At 43.3% G+C, this 14,995-nt stretch overlaps 1 protein-coding gene across 1 annotated transcript in view; it reads right to left on the reverse strand.

Moving 5' to 3' along the window:
* PPARA (peroxisome proliferator activated receptor alpha) overlaps positions 1-14,776 on the reverse strand; it is a 60,559-nt gene extending 45,783 nt beyond the window's left edge. The window contains exon 1 of the mRNA XM_058568143.1: positions 14,599-14,776. The gene's annotated coding sequence lies outside the window, so the exon portion shown is untranslated. The remainder of the gene's footprint in view (positions 1-14,598) is intronic.
* Between the last annotated feature and the right edge of the window lie 219 nt (positions 14,777-14,995).

Raw genomic sequence — 14,995 nt, forward strand, 5'->3', positions numbered from 1 at the left:
GAGTCCGCACGGTTCAGCTGGACACAGTGGAGATGCCTGCACGTACTTGGTGTTGGATGTCAGCCTCCCTGGCGTGGCACACTAGGCCTTTCTACAGAGAGCTGACACCCTTCCAGTACTGAGTTGTCTCTTCCATGAACATGGTATAGCCACCTAGTTATCTGGCTGTATTTGATTTCTCTCGATAGTGTAATCAGCTTTCTGAGTTGAGGTCTTGCATAACGTTTTTAGATTTATACCTAGGTGTACAATATATAAATATATATATATTTAATTTAATTTCTAATTAATAGACTTTTTTAGAGCAGTTTTAGGTTTACAGAAAAATTGAGTGGAAAGTACAAAGAGTTCCCATATACCCCCTCTTCACTCCCCCTCCACGGTTTTCCTATTGGTAACATCTTGGTACATTTGTTACCACTGCCAATACCAATATACTATTATTAACTGAAGTCCATGGTTTACATTAGGGCTCACACTTGGTCTTGTACATTCTATAGGTTTTGACAAATGTATAATGACACGTATCCACCATTACAATATCATACAGAGTAGTTTCACTGCCCTAAAAATCCTCTGTGCTCCCCCATTCATCCCTCTTTCCCCTAACCCCTGGCAACCCCTGATCTTTTTACTGTCTCCATAGTTTTGCCTTTTTCAGAATGTCAGATAGTTGGAATCATACAGTGTGTAGCCTTTTCAGAATGGCTTCTTTCAGGTATATGATACTTTTGAGAGTAATGTCAGTGATATCATTTGCCAAAATGTTTCCCAAAGTGGCTGTACCATTTTATGTTCCCATCGTCAGTGTATGAGTGTTCCTGTTGTTTCACGTCCCCAGAAACACTTGGTCAGTCTCTAATTGTAGCCATTCTAGTTGGTGTGGAGTGATATCTCTCTGCTACTAATAGTGATATCTACTACTGTTAATTTGCATTTTCCTAATGACTAATGATGTTGAACATCTTTTCATGTGCTTACTTGCCATCCAGTGCCCTTTGCTGAAGAGTCTGTTGAAATCTTTTGTCCATTTTTGCTTTAATTCTTAATTGAGTTGTTTGTCTTCTCAGTGAATGGTAAGATTTCTTTATATATTCCAGATACCAGCCCTTTGTCAGATATATGTTTTGCAAATATTTCCTCCAAGTCTGTGGCTTGCATTTTCATTTTCTTAAGTGTCTTTTGATGAGCAAAAGTTTATGATTTTGATGAAGTCCAATTTATTAACTTTTCCTTTTATACTTCACGCTTTTTGAATCATATATAAGAAATCTTTGCTAAACCTCAAATCACTAAGATTTCTTTATGTTTTCTTCCCGAAGTTTTATAGTTTAAACACTTACAATTAGGTCTATGCCCCATTTCAAGTTCTTCTTCTTCTTTTTGTAAATATAGTGTAAGGCGATGGTTGAGGTTTGTTCTTTCACATATGGCTATCCAACTGTTGCAGCACCATTTGTTGAAAAGATTATCTTTTCCCACTGTGTGACTTGGCACTTTGTTGAAAATCAATTGACCATATATGTAGGTCTATTTCTGGACTTGCTATTCTGTTCCATTCTCTGTCAGTTTTCATAGCAATAACATATTGTCTTGATTACTGTAGCTTGACCACAATTCTTGAAATCAGGTAGTCTAAGTCCTCCAACTGTGTTCTTCTTTTTCAAAGTTGTTTTAGCTGTTCCAGGTCCTTTGCATTTCCATATAATTTCAGAATTAGCTTGTCAAATTCTACAAATAGGCATGCTGAGATTCTATCCTGATCACTTTGAATCTGTAGATCATTTTTGGAAGAATGTTTTGTAGATTTCATTGTACAGTCTCATGCATTTTATCCCTAAGAATTTCATATTTTTTGATGCTTGATTACTTTTTAAATGTTAAACTAACCTTGTATTCCTGGAATAAATCCACCTTTCAGAACACTGAAGATGTCTTTTCATTGTCGTCTGGCTTCCACTGTTTTGGTTGAGAAATTATCTCTGAATTGTTGCTCCTTCGAAAGTTTTTTTTTTTTTTTTAAACTTCTTGCTTCTTTTAAGATTATCTCTTTGTCTTTGCTTTTTTCAGAAATTTTACTGTAGTGTGTCTAGGTATGGATTTTTTCTTGTTTCTAATTCTGCTTGTAGTTCTTTGGGGTTCTTGAATTTGTGACTTGATGTCTTTCATCAGTGTTGGACTAACTTCAGCCACTCTCTCTTTAAATATTGCTTTTACCCTATTCTCTCTCTCGTCTTCCTAGGATTCCAATTACACGTATGACATAATTCTTCACTATAACCTCTATATTTTTATTTCCATCCTTTTGTCTCTTTACATTTCACTTTAGATATTTTTTCTAACCTATCTTATAATTCACCAGTTCTCTCATCAGTTGTGTCTACTTTGCTATTACTTCTACCTCCAGAGTATGTAATTTCAGCTTTTGTATTTTTTAGTTTTATAATTTCTACTTGGTCATTTTTCAAATCAATGTGCTTTTAAAAAATACAATTTCTAGTACTCTATCAAAATTATCAATCTTATCTTTCGTCTTCTTGAATATAGCAAGCAACACTATTTTAAGATTTATGTTTTATAATCTAATATTTAGAGTCATGTGGATCTGTTGCCATCATCTATTATTTCTGCTGGTTCATAAGGACTTCTCTCCTCATATGCTTGGTGGGTTTTGTTGTGTGTCATTATTGTAAAACACTCTTGATTTGCATGGTAGTGCAAGACGATAAAAAGGATCATGCAAGCAGAAATTGTGCAAAGTCATTTTGCTAATTAATGGTAAAGATTACAACTGCTCCTCGATCTTTAAAATTTTTGTCACAACATTAAAATATCTCTTATTATCAGTTGTAAATGCACAGGGAAATAAAAAATACAGTAAAACTAGTATTTATTTAGTACATTGTAATTTACAACATTAAGAACACTGAGAACTGAAGTGGTTTATTTCCTTCTAAAAAACTTATCAAGAGTAGTTTGAACCATGCTTGCCTTCCTCTCACTGTATCACTTACAATGTGGAGTGAACATCTTTTCTATGCCTTAGCAAACTATCACACTCCTAAGTTTGGATCAGCTTCCAACATTTTACCCTTTGCACTTTCAATGTCATGACCTACCTTAGAGAGTTCCTTGAATGTGAAATTTTTTGGCTGGGATCACTTCCCTGAGGACATCTTCATCTTGTCCATCATGACCACTTTCCTCGTTTATGTTGACAAGTCACTTTTACTAAGTTCCCGTCTGACCGTCTAGAGTCTCCAGAATGGCAGCAGTGTCCACATTCCCATGACAGCTGTTTTTTCTATTCCTCCATTTACGTTTGATTCTAATTTTACTTCCGGCGTTATCATTTTTCACTTATTGGCTGTACTTTCCTCTTTGTTGGCCAATTCCTCTTTCACTTTTCCATTTCTATAAAACGTGACGAGGGCTTACCACTGGGAGACAAGGGGGCAACACAACTAGTGCTTTGCTGTGGGTGAGTGAATTGAATGACAGACGCAGGGACCAATCACAGACGGACTTTGAAAGGCGTGATGAGATTGGTCATTGATCCTTATGCATATCTGTTATCTGTGTAGTGATTCGTGGACTGGAGAGCTGGGAGCAAAGACTGTAATTTATGTAACTGCTCACAGTTCTTATGCTTGGTGACTGAAATTTGAGCCTGTTGTTGGGAGCCTGGTGTTATTTAACTAACCGTGGTCATTGAAATTTGTGCATAATGGAACCATGCAAGGCAAGGACTGCCTGTATTTGAAATTTTATTCTTAGAATCAGAGGCCTGGGGTGCTGCTTTGCTCCTCCAGAGAGGTTGTTCGTTTGCTTCTGCAGGCATCAGCGGTCCTAGCAACCTGGGATCACCTTAATCCAACCTCAAGGATTGAGATTAGTTAGAACTGGGCTTCAGTCCTTGAGAAGCTGATCGATTTCCAGACCACCTGTATTCCTAGGGGGCAGCTTTTTGGGGTCCCAACCCAAAGTCTGAGATATTTACCACGGTTTTCCCTTCTTACAGGTTTTATATCGAAATGTTGAGTCCTAGCCCCACAGAAGTGTTACTAGGTTCTTAACTGCTCCTTCCATAAACTGGCCAACACCCCAGGGACAAAACAACCACAAATGTCAAGTTTCTACCTTCTCCAGACCTCAGCCTGGCAATCATTCACTACCTCGTGAGCTCTCCAATGCCCCAGCATATGTTTCAAGACTCTGTCCACCTTTTCGACTTGACGTCCAAACTACTAAGCTGTTATCAGAAGTGGAGCCGACATCTTAACGTTTACAAACCATTTAATAATCGTGAATACTTATTAGCTCCACAGTTGGAAATAGCGATTTTTCTCTTTAGTTTTTACTTCCAGAGCTACCAAGAAGTATTTCTGTACTCTTCAATAAAATCCACAGACTGGAAAATAGGGAAACAATGAGATGTCCTTAAGGTTTTGCTCACAGTCAGGCAATATTACTCAAATAACAACTTTCTAACAAAACGCTAATAAAATTTTAGGACAGAAAAATTGTCATCTTGTCAACAAGCACGAGGGCACAGACCATTAAGCAGAGAGGAAGGCTCTGTTCATTCCACAGACAGTTTTAGGTGCCTCCTATGCTGGGCCATGTTGAAGCCACTTTGGGTACCGGAGTGAAGGAAACAGACAAATATCCCTGCCCTCGTGGAGCTGCCGCTCTAGGGAGGGACACAGAGGAGACAAGCAATTAAAGCATATGCCACGTTAGATGGAGACAATGGGGGGCAGGGGGGCAGAGAAGACCTCCCCCGTGGGGAATGAGTACACTCACAACATCCTTCCTTCTACGAACAGGGACACAGAGCTGGGAGAGCCCATGGGCCCCACCACCTCCTGGCACTCTAGCCCCCTCCACAGCTGGCCCCCTCGGCAGCCACAGCGCGAGCTTTCCCCTTGGCATCAGCCTAATGGAGGGAAGGAAGGAGCCACCATGCTCTTCGTTCGTTCACTGTCCTTCCTAATGTCACTCTCGTAAAACTCTCAACACCTCGGCGAGGTCCATATTACCTGCCCTACTTCAGCTGCCTAAGGCATCAGGCAACGCTGGCCACCACTTCTTATCTTTGATGTTATAGATTTGCCCTTAATTGACAGAGCTGGACACTGAACAGGTCACCCAGACTCGAGTATGGACAGGACACATTTAGCGGTCTCAATACCCCACACCTCCTTGAGCAGGTGTTAGTTGCCAGGAGACTGTGAGTTCCATGAGGGCAAGACCACGGTGTGGTGCCAAATAAAGGCCCCCAAAGATGTCCATGTGCCAATCCTGGAGCCTGTGGATAGAGTACCTTGCATGGCAAAGGGGACTCTGCAGAGGTGATTAAAAGTACCATTATGGGTTGATCTGTGTCCCCCCAAAAAGATACATCCAAGTCTTAACCTCCAGTCCTTCAGAATGTGATCTTATTGCAAATAGGATCTTTGCAGATGTAGTTATGATGAGGCCATACTGGAGTGGGGGGCCCTTAATCCAATATGACTCATGTCCTATTATGCGAAGGGGAAATTTGGACACAGACACACACACGGAGAACCCATGTGACGACCCAGGCAGAGACTGGAGAGATGCTTCTACAAGCCAAAGAACGTCCCAGGTTGACGGCCACCACCAGAAGTTAAGAGGAGGCAAGGAAGGATTCTCCTCAGCGTCTCAGAGGGAGCGCAGCCTGCTGACACCTGGATTTCGGACTTCTGGCCTCTGGAACTTCGAGAGAGTAAATTTCTGTTGTTAAAGCCCCCCAGATTGTGGTGCTTTGTTACAACGGCCCCAGGAGACTGAGGTACAGGTACAGACCTCGAGATGGGAGATTAGCCTGTGTTACCCAGGTGGGCCCAGTCAGATCTTGGAGCTCTTAAAAGCAGAGAACTTTCTCTGGTTGAAATGAGACAGAAGAGAAGGGAAGTCAGAGAGATACAGAGCATGAAAAGGACTTGATCCACAGTGCTGGTTTTGGCAACGAAGGGGCCACGAGCAAAGGGATGTGGGCACCTCTCGCTGACAACCAGCGAGGAAACGGGGACCAGAGACGGCTTTCAAAACTCACAGAACTGTACATCTAAAATGTATGTAAATTATACCTCAATAAACTTGACTTAAAAAAAACCTCAAACCCATCTGCGTTGCCTGGTTTTTAGGGAGCCTGACAAAAAGAGGCAAGTCTGGTGTTGGAAGCTGACCCAACAAATCATCACGTCCATGGCGGAGGGCAGCCAGCCCTGCTCCCACGTGACAGGGCTCATGACCCCCTGGGCAGGACAGAACTGCCTCCCTCCCCCTGCCCTGGCCACAAAGCAAGAAGCCTGCCTGCCCTCCAAGGCACCGACGTCACTCACTGTCTATTATCCTAGGAATGGGGCTCCCATTCGTCTAGGAAATAATCTGCCTCATTCACTTCTATCAAACCAAATGGTGTCAAGCTAACAGCACACACGATCCAGCTCATGTCCCTTCAAGTCTGGAAGCGATTACCACGCTCCTATGATTAAGAAAGACTCACTGCTCCGAAGGCGTATCTGCTCTGAATGCTGGAACTACTGGCGACACAGAAGGCAGACGCTGTGACTAAACGTGCAGTGTTTCCTGATTATAAGTCATCAGATGCATGATGAGAGTCAACATCCACCTAAGATTTAGACTCTGCTGACCTAAGCAGGTCAAAAGGATTCCACCTGAGCACTTAATGCCTTTAAGATAAGACTCAGAACTAAAATGGTTTCTGAAATTTCTTGGGTGATTTTTATTTACTATTTCCCCTCTCCCAACCTAGTTCCTTTAGGGAATTTTAAAGACAAACATTTACTGGGCTGCAAGTTCAGATTACAGTTAGAACGCTGCTGTCCCCCGCCTCCTGCGCTGGCTCTTACCACGCGCACCTTCACGGGCTTCGTACCGCCTCCCCTCTTAGCCTGGGGGCGTGCTCAGCGCGTCAGGCAGTGCTCTATAACGGCAGGGAACCGTGCCTGCTGTGTTTCCAGCGCCTTCCCCAGCACCCAGAACACTGCCTGGCATGGAGTAGGGGCTCAGCAAATATCTGCTAAATGAATGAATGAGCTCAGGAATAAACGACTGAAGTACTCAATGAACGGCTGCTGAAGTGAAGGCAGAATACGTCAAATCAGAGAGATTCAAGCTGCTGTAGGGTTTCTGAGGGACAAAACTCCTGCATCAAGGAAGGCTTCACGAGGGAGGTGGCATTTGATTAGGACTTGACGGAATCTCAAACGGAGGGTGGCCACAGAGGAGCGGCAGGCTCTTAGCGCAGGTCCTGCAGCACCTGCTGGCAGCACACTCCAGGAGGATGGGGAGCCAGGCAGCTATGGTCCCCCCAACCTCGGGTCCGCAACTCATCAACTCACGTGGCAGAGTGACTTTCATCAAGCCACCATGCAAATGAACCCATAATGCACGTGTGCTTTGAAGAAAAAGCACCAAGCTTGTAAGTGCTTGTATCAGAGAGATCGACCTAGTTCAGAGAGGTTTCCCTAAGAAAGTAATTGTAAGCTGAGATCTCCAGGGTAGAGGTTATGGGGGTGACATGGGGGACGAGGGTCAGGATAAGGGAGTGTCCCAGGCATGAACGAGGAAGCAGGGTGCGTGGGAGGAACCGGCAGTGTAGAAAGAGTGTCAGCCCCTGAGAATCAGGGCCAGGCCTTCCTAGTCATGACAGGAGCTGATAAATGAGGACGAGTGAGTCAATGTTAAGGCTGCAGAGTTAACAATAAGCAAAGAACCACCTATAGAGGTCTTACTATGTGCCAGGTACCACCCTCCACGGAAAGCACTAGTATTCACCCCATCTGTCCACGAGGAAACGGAGGCGCAGGCCAGAGGAGCAGTCCGTGCGAGTCCGAGAGCTGAGGGTTGGGACCCTACACTCGTCCTTGCCTCTACTACCCCAGCAGAGGCCACTTACTGGACAGGGAGGAAAACCTCCCTTTCCTCGTTCTTGGAAAATGCTGGTGGCTCAGACGCGGACATTCTGAGTTTGAATCTCGGGGAGGGTCACTGGTGGTGTCAGGATGGCCAGTGGATGCCAGGCCTGAGGTCGTGACACGGATGACAAAGTGCAGGGGTCTCTAGGGAGGTGGCAAGGCTAGCTGATCCAGGCCACAGTGGAGATGAAATGCTGGCACAGGGAGGGAAAGCCAGGAGCACTCAGAGGTAGGTATACACAGACAACCAGAAAGTGAACGTCCGTTCCCTGGTCCCTTGGCAATTCAACTTCACGTGTGTAAATATGACGACGGCAGCTGTCTTAGAATAACAGGTGGATGGATGTGTTAATACCTTATGTTGGATTTTCATCTTTTCATCTCTTAAAAGTAATTCCTTTTCTGAGTTCTGAGTTTTAATTGCTTGCTCTTATCTTTCAGACGTTTCATTCTTAAAGAGACTGAACCAGATCTGATACAATTGGGCGTGTATCTTTCTGAAATACCTTCTAGAAAACAGCTCATCCTACTCAGAAAGCCCAGATTTGAATTCATTCATGCCAAACACAGTAACTGACTGCTTTCTAGGTGTGTGCTCTTTTATCAGTCCATGATTAAGCCGTGGATATATCCGGGTTTTTTCCTTCCCGATTCTTCTTTCTCTCAAGTCTTGTGCTTCTATTAGTATTAAAGATTATCGGCAGTCCTTGAATGTGGTTAAATATTCACCTTCACTTAGACTTCTGACCTAGACGCTAAAAGCTAACCGTGTTAGATTCATCTAAGTAAAGAGAATGGAGCAGGAAAAAAAGTCGACAATTTTCTGTTTCCAGAAGGAAAGAAAAATATCGTTATTTTTCTCTTCTTATATTGATATCCTGCTAAATACTCTGTATCCTCTATATTCACAAACAGAGGCCAGGACTTTGGAATAATTACTACTGCCCTTCACTGAAAGCCTTCCACTCCTGTCACCATCCGCTGTCACCCTTAGCCAGAAACTGTAACCTTCTTTCTGTTCAACACACCAGCTCTGGATCGGTACTTCCTGTCTCTTCGCTGACGGTTATGATCTTTGGCTTCCAGGCTGCTCCGGGGGTGGGTCAGCATCCTTCATGGCCATTGGTGATCAACCTCCTGTCTCTTTCAGAACCCCACCCCCCACAGAACTGAGTGCACGCACCTTCACCCACCTTCTTCCCTGGGTCTAGAACCTTCTTTCTCTGGCTTGGACAAACTCTCCAGGCACCAACACTTCCACCCCACCTTATTTTGTCACACATGCTCTTTTAACCCTGTTTGTGCTGGTCTTTTCTCTCAAGGAACATCAGTTTCAAGTGCATTTAAATACTCCAATACCTTTCTCTTCTTCACGCCTCTTATTTTTCAAAGCCTTCTTCGGGCATCACCCCCCAGTAAGCTCTCACTGTCACTATCTTTGCACAATTGAATTTTTTTAAAACTACTTGTCTCGGGCCAGCCCCGTGGCTTAGCGGTTAAGTGCCCGTGCTCCGCTGCTGGCGGCCGGGGTTCGGATCCCGGGCGCGCACCGACGCACCGCTTCTCCGGCCATGCTGAGGCCGCGTCCCACACAGAGCAACTAGAAGGATGTGCAGCTATGACATACAACAATCTACTGGGGCTTTGGGGGGAAAATAAATAAATAAAATCTTTAAAAAAAAAAAAAAACTACTGTCTCTTTCAGGACTCCTCACTGAATACAATGATTAGATTTATTTCATGATTTGAGAACTACAGCAAGAGAATGTTCCTTTCTGGAAAATGCTCTCAACAAGGGAGTTTTCCTAGAGAAAGAAGAGAACAAAGGTCGTTTTCTGAACTTGCGTGCACTTTGGTCTGCCTGCTGTGAACCCTCAGGAGGGCTCGGCACAGACCACGAGCAGAAGGTCCCTTGCCCAGATCTGGTGACAGACTCGGTAACGTTTTTCAAAGTGGAAAATAAACGCAATCATAATACTTAAGCAAAACAGCCCCCTCACAAATCCTCACATCCAAGGCAGCCAGAAACACATCCAATACTGCCGTTTGTTTCTAGTATAAATAACTTCCACACACACAGAGATGATTCTGTTTAAACCAAATTTCAAATTTCTCTGAACAATCTTCCTTTTAAACATCATTCATATTAATCTCATCCCCAGTGCACAGAAAAACAGAAATACAAAGTGAGTGGACAGTGAATAAATAAGATACTAACCCAGTCATCAAGTTGTCCCACAAATTGAGCCAAAATGAGACTGCAGTCTAGAATTTATCAAATGTACTGATAATCCCAGACGGAGGGGAATATGCTCCTCGTGTTGGCAGCCTAACAGATGTCAACTTGTCCGATAAGGAAAGCTGCCAGAAAATGCTTCTAAAAATTCTTCCACTAAGAAAAATCCCATCTAACACACAGGTAATAGAAGAAAACCTGCCTTCAGATAATCAAGATTTGGTTGTCCCTTGATTCCGCAATCCTGTATTTTATAAGCCTTATTGGTTAATTGTAAATATGCATTTAAATACTCATATAAGGCTGACAACTAACTTCTTAGAATGTCTCAGAAAGGGACATATCCACATGTCAACCTCTAAACTACTGGTTCTCTTTTACTAGAGCTTGGCGATTTGTCACCTCCGTGTGGTTATCACATAACTACAGACTTATTTAGTTACAAATGGTTGCAGGAAAACCTGGGGCCTCACTCACTCTTAAAAATGGGGAAAAAAAGGAACTACGATACGCTGTTTACTTAATTTTATTACAATTGCAAATCATTCCTATGAAGCTCATAATCTTTGAGACAATTAGTCCTTCTGTATTTGCTTTCCTAACTCTCACTATTCAAAGTGATACTTCTTCAAAAGTTCACTTGGGGTCTCTAAGTTAAAGTGTAAATCAAGCAGATCAGAATAGAAACCGCCACTCCTCTTTTATTTGCAAATCTCTTAAAATACAGCAAAATAAACGCAGTCAGATGAGTCCTGGATCACAGAAGATATTTAATCTACGTTTTCTCCAATTTCTCCTGTGCATGTGTCATCTCCACAATTGGAGTGTCTGCAGGACTCCTGCCGTGTTAAACCTAAGCTCTTCCCACTCACAAAGGTTTAAACATACCTCTTCCCGATGGAGTCTGTGGTTTGGAATTTGAATGCGTGATCTCGCAGAAAGAAAGAGCATTTTACTTAATTAGATTCTCAAACCATCTCATAAAAAGTCTATTTAATGCATAACATACCCCAAACCTAGCGATAATTACCCACAGAATCATTTCAACTGCAATCACCACCTAGATAACACCAACGCAATGGGAACTTCACGTGGAAGTCCAGCGTGGCGTACAGAAACACCCGTCTGGTGCTGATGGAAGAACATGCTCTTGCCATCCCAGGTACGAGGGAAGCTGCAAAATGCCAAGGGGGAATCCTCTTGCAGAGGGCAGGCCTGCTGTCTCTATATCTAAGTGCCCCAGGCCAGCTCCCCGCCACAGTGGAGTACCAGAGAAAACACAGAGGCCCATCAATAAATATTAGTTGAATTAAATTCTGTTTATCGCGTGTTTGTTAATGAACATTTACAAGTACCTACTCAGTATACAGGACCAGCTGGGCAGAAACGAGCAACACATACTCTGTTCTCAGCGAGTTAGACTCAGCAGGGAAAGTGAGGCTGGCAAGGAACCGTGATGCAGGACGGCAACTAGGTACCGCCCAACACGGTCACGCCCAAGTCCAGGAAGATTTCACGGAGCCTGCGATTCCGCAGATCCCCCAAGGATCAGGAATAGCCCTTTGCATGGTCTAGCTATACCCGAGTAAGGACAATGCAAAATGTATCACCACCAAAACCTGAGGGCATGTCGATGTTCAGAGAAAGCACGAACCACACATATTTTGTTGTTACTGGTGTAGAATTCTTGTTTACCTATTCAAAAAGAAAAAGAAAATTTTTTTTGTGTATGGAGGGGAGGTGTGTTTCTTTCTGAAAGCCTTTGAAAATCGTAAAATGGTCAGAGCAAAAATAAGACAGGGGTCAGGTGTGGCTGAGTGAGAGGTGCAGGCAGTTCAGGGCGTGGCTTCCTCCTCTGAGAGACACCTCCTGGGCTGCATATGGTTTTTTGCATTTTATAAAGAATCTTCATGGAGCCAGCCCTGATCACCTAGCAGCCAAAGGTCGGCGTGCTCCACTTCTGCAGTCCAGGTTCGGTTCCCAGGCGTGGAACTACACTACTCGCCTGTCAGTAGCCATGCTGTGGTGGTGGCTCACATAGAAGAACCCAAACTTACAACTGTGTACTGGGGCTTTGGGGGGCAAAAGAAGAAAAAAGGAGGAAGATTGGCAAAACATGTTAGCTTAGGGCAAATCTTCCCCTGCAAAAAAAAAAAAAGGAATCTTCACGTAAGCCACCCCTTTGAGCCTTCCAACCCTTCAGAGGTAGAATGAAAAGGAACTCCGTTTTCTGATGAGAAAACAGCAGTTTAGAGAGGTGGACAAAATCCCCAGGCCTGTCAGGCAGCAGCTACAGGACGAGAATCCAAATCTCATGATTAATGGCCTAACGCCTTTTCCACTATAACAAGCCGCTTCCCTGACGCAAACCAAAATTTTCAAATGTTTTTTCTTGTATATATGCTGATCTCAACACAAATGCAGCTCAACCACAAACAGCTACAACAGGGCTGACCCAGTGAGGAGTAAATTCTTCACTTTTTAGACACCACAATGTCACCACTACAAGATGCTAAGTAATTAAACACTCTAGAAACAAAGAACAAACATACCTCCAGATAATGAGCAAATCAGACTAGTTATGTCTGCTACAGAACAGGCCGGAAAATTTGCACCATGTGTCCATTTCCCTAAGCAGCTCACTACATGCCAGCAACAGAAATCCTGGGAAGAAGAAACAAGTTCTTTTAAATAGGTCCCATGGGACATCTAGGACTTTTCCTATTTGGTTCTTGCCTTAAAACTATCTTAACACCAAGGTGGAAATTAACATTCTTTGCCCAATTTTCCCTAAGCACATGGCCTTAGCGGTGAGCTGGCTTGTTCTAGGTAGTCAACAAGGCAGAAATAACAGATACAGCAAATGTCTATCCTACAAACAGAAACTATGCCTTTTTCTTGAAATGTTTATGAAATATTTAAAAGACTGACACTATACCAAGCCACCAAAAACAGAAATGCAAACAGAGGCCCTCAAATTCCAAAAAGGCAGAAATTCTACAGGCCACATCCTCCAACTGCCACGTGACAAAATTACTACAATTGTTCAACAAAAATGCCAGCCACTTGGAAGCTGACACTCAACCTATGTGCCACTAAGACTATTTCCATTCACACACAGAGACCGTGAGAGAGGAAAAGAGAGGAGAATCTGACATATTTAAAATCTGTTCACATTAAGCAAAGAAACATTTTAATAAAAATTTTTTAAAAGATTACCTAAAGAATATTTATTACAAAAACACAGATGCTCATAGATAGCATGCAAGAAAAAAAGCACTGTTACCAATCACTAAACAGAAAGGTGCTATGGCAAAAACAGTTCCCTCTCCACACTCCAGTGTGTCTTTTAAGATGATGAGGATAATCTTTAAGTTTCTCTTTTACATTCTGATATAAAAATCAGCTTCATGAGCAGATCCACAGCTGCCTTGCTCAATACTGAGCACAAGAGCCCACAGCAGCTACTCAATAACCATTTATAGAATGAATGATTAAATACACACACACACACACACACACACACACACATATAAAGGAATTGGCTAAATAATTATTGTATCTAAACACCACAAAATATTATATAGACATTTAAGATGATGAAGCACAAACACATTCATTCACATGGAAAGACTTTTCATAACCTAATAGTCAATAAAGTAGGTTACAAAATAGGTTATATAGAAATGTTTTTTTTTTCTCCTCTCTCTCTCTCACACACACACACAATGTTTAAAAATCTGTTCACAAGCCTGACAAACATGAGCTAGCAAAAAAAAAACAATTTTATGATTATGGAATGACTCTTATTATATGTCTAAGATGTGAGAAAAGAGAGAGAGAATTTTTTTTCTACTGTCAATTAATTTGCCTTTCCTTCAAAGTTGTACAGAATTTTGTCAGGCTCACTGCCCGGCCCCTCATGGACAGTGACCTCTCAAATCTGCACCATCCGCCCACTTCTCCACGCTGTCCGTGTCCTAGCTGATGATAGTTCTAGACCTGACCTACTATCCCAGCAAGCCATCTGCTTGATATTCAGATTACAATTACGACAGCTAAGAGGCCCGCATGCCGTTCTTCACTTGTCAGCCTGTGTAACTTCACTGTCTAAGTAGTAAAGAGTTCTCACAGTTATATGTAGTTTTCGATTACATGGAACCAGCCTGCCATGAAGAAATGCAGTTGCTAGCGAAACTGACACACTAAACTTTTCAGAACTTAAAGGGGAATCTATCCACATTTATCTTCCTTTTAAAGCACTGAAAATATATCTAAGGCTGCATCACAAAGGAATAATTAACCCCCAAATTGCGAGTCTGTAGGGCAACGGAAGTAAACACTTAAAGACTTCGGTCTGGAAACACGAGTAAATCAAACCTTCTATTTTACCTGTGATGACAACGTCTCGGGTCTGCGCTTGCGGTGCCACAAACTGTTCCTGCACAGGGGCGGGAGGACCTGTCACGGCGGGCGGCCTTGGCAGCGAGAAGGTAAAGGAGGAAATGATTGCGATATGTCCTCTGGATTCTCCCCAACTCTCCACCACCTTGGAAGAGGAAAGTCACCGTGACCGGGCTTATTCAACGGCGAGGGGGTGGCAGGGCCGTTCCCAGGAACACCCTGTGCCCCGCCTCCCCTCCCCATTCCCCGCGCACCCCTTCCCAAGCAGCCCTGGGAGCGCAGGGTGGCTGGGTTGAGAGGGTCGTGCAGCCCCGAAGGTCCCAGAGCGCCCCGCGAAACCCAAGACATTCTACAACTACAGGCTTTTCTTAGAAAGAACCTTGAC

The sequence above is a fragment of the Diceros bicornis genome, chromosome 25, assembly GCF_020826845.1.
Source record: "Diceros bicornis minor isolate mBicDic1 chromosome 25, mDicBic1.mat.cur, whole genome shotgun sequence".
Taxonomy (NCBI): domain Eukaryota; kingdom Metazoa; phylum Chordata; class Mammalia; order Perissodactyla; family Rhinocerotidae; genus Diceros; species Diceros bicornis.